Below are 2,564 nucleotides of genomic sequence, written 5' to 3'. Positions count from 1 at the left end.
AATGACTGTAGCTGATAGGGATATGTGCTCAGGTCACCTCATAAAATCAGCACTCTTTCCAGTACCTCCCAAATGAGTATAACATGGTGAGATAACAGCATAATCATGGTTTGTTCTCAGTCTCTGTCTCTGTCTGTCTGTATGTTTGTCTTTCCTTTTTTTTTCCTCCTGCCATTGACTCCTTGAAGAAATCAAGTTATCTGTCTTTTACGATGTCCCCCATTCTGAATGTGTGTTTCTTTCCTTAGAGTTTTATTTAACTTGTTATCCTTTCTCATGCCCCTTTCCTATAGATGAGCCCTTGAGGATTGATTTGATTCAGATTCAGAATCAGATTTTTGTTTTGTTTTGTTTTTGGCAAGAATACTTCACGAGGGCGCTTTGTGTGTGTCTCATACTAAGCACACCAAGCTAGACACAAAGTCTGACTACTCCACCTCTCCTGCGGCTCAGATGAATTGGTGGATTCGGGTGATTTACACAGTTTTAATTATCATCATCAATGACCGGTATTGTAAAGTTAAGTATCAGCAAGGTAGCAGGCACTCAGCTTGGCATCACGTGTATGTTATCTTCTTGAACCCACACAAAAACTGCATAAAAAGGTCTCCTCGTGCTCGTTTATTAACGAAGCGAAACAGGCTCAGAGGTTAAGTGGGTTGCCTGAAGTCATACAACTAGTGAGTGACAGAGGCAGGGTATGGAGTAAGGTCTGATGGACTCTGGAGTCTATGTTCTGAACAATTAGGTGACATCATCTGTAGTTTTATTTCTTTCCAGTGCATTCTCACAGACTTGCTCCTAGAGATTTCGATTCTTGTCCCTTGAGTGGATGGTCTGTGTAGAGTAATTTAGACTTTTAACGTTAGAGCCAGTGTTGGGCAAAGGGCCAAAGAGGGAGGCCACTTCGGTACCAAGCAGTCCACAGGAGGAGGAAAGGAAAGATAACAGGTTATAGGGCAAGGTGCTTAGAACAGGTGGCATAGGCAGCGAAGTTCAGAAAAGCAATCTATTCAGATGCTTTTAATTGCACTTTATAAAAACGCAATCCAAAAATAACTTAAGAAAAAAGGATCTTTGATTTAATCAGGTCACCAAACTATGGAAAGGCCAGAGATAGGCTGTCCCCAGGAATCTACGGAGCCAAGTACTAGAGTTCCATTGAATGCTCTCTCCATCTCTCAGCTCAGCTTCTTCATGCATGCTGGTTTCCTGCTGTCAGGCTGGCTGTCTCCACACGGCAGTAAGCAAAGCTACAAGCAGCTTATCCTTACAGCTAACTGCATGAACAGAGAGGAAAGAGAACTTTCTCTTCTTAACTCTAGTGGAAAAAATTCCAGGGAAAAACTCTGATTGGCTGAGCTTGGACCAATCACTATGGCCAGGGAAGGGGAGCCCTACCATTGGGTGACTTGGATTACATGTCCCTTCTATGACCAGTAAGGCAGGTCCATTACTGTAAGAAAGGAATTAATCACACAGATAATGGCACTACGAGGGGGATTGTGAGCTGGATTGTCACTCCAGACTCCATTTTCCTCCTTCCTTCTTTTCTTTTCTTTTTTCTTTTTTCTCTTTTTTATTCTCTATTCTTTTCTTTCTTTCTTTCTTTCTTTCTTTCTTTCTTTCTTTCTTTCTTTCCCTTTCTTCCTTTCTTCCTTGCTTTCTTCCTTTCATCCTTTCTCTCTCTTTCAGGTGTAATCGACATACAATATTATATTAGTTTCAGGTGTATGACACGATGATTTAATATTTGTGTACAATGCAAAATGATCACCAATGTCTAGTTGTCATCTGTCCCCTTCAAAACTAGAATTTTTTTCCTTGTGATTAGCTCATTTTCCATATATTCTTATTAAGAAACAAATGACAACAGATGATACTTAGAGGCAGGCTCTTTTGACTAAAAAGAACAAATGTAAGGGGGAGATAACGGAAGTTAATTAAATACCCACATGTACTACGTAATATTTCCAAATGCTACATTGTGGCTCGTTTAATCTTAAGTAACACTACCAGAAACTCAGCATTTGATTCTCTCTCTTTCTCTTTTGTTTTTAAAGACTAAACTGAGGCTCACAGAAGTTAAGCGACTTGCCCAAGATCAAAGTTAGTAAATGTGAAGTCAAGATTTGAATCCAAGTTTTTATGATCCTAATGCCTATGCTCTTTCCTCTGGGTCAGACATCTTTCAGTGCCAGAGGGACTGAGGACAGAGGGATAATACTTAGCTACAGAAATTCTGCATGTAAAAGAGATGCTTCTTCCCCAAAATGAGGCAGGGCCCTATTAATGTTATAGGTAATCTGGCCAAAGCAAAATCAAACTCATGGCAGATACATCATAGAATAAAAACCGTTTTTCATCACTTAAACCCAAATGGAGGGACATTCTACAAAATATCTGATCCATATTCCTCAAAGCTGGTCAAGGTCATCAAAAACAAGGAAAGGCTGAGATGCTGTCACAGACCAATGGAGATTAAAGAGGCATGGCAGCTAAATTCAATCCCGGATTGAGTCTTGGAACAGAAAAAGAAAAAGACATTAATGGAAAAATTGGTG

The sequence above is a fragment of the Panthera tigris genome, chromosome F2, assembly GCF_018350195.1.
Source record: "Panthera tigris isolate Pti1 chromosome F2, P.tigris_Pti1_mat1.1, whole genome shotgun sequence".
Lineage (NCBI taxonomy): Eukaryota > Metazoa > Chordata > Mammalia > Carnivora > Felidae > Panthera > Panthera tigris.
This window is presented reverse-complemented; position numbering follows the sequence as displayed.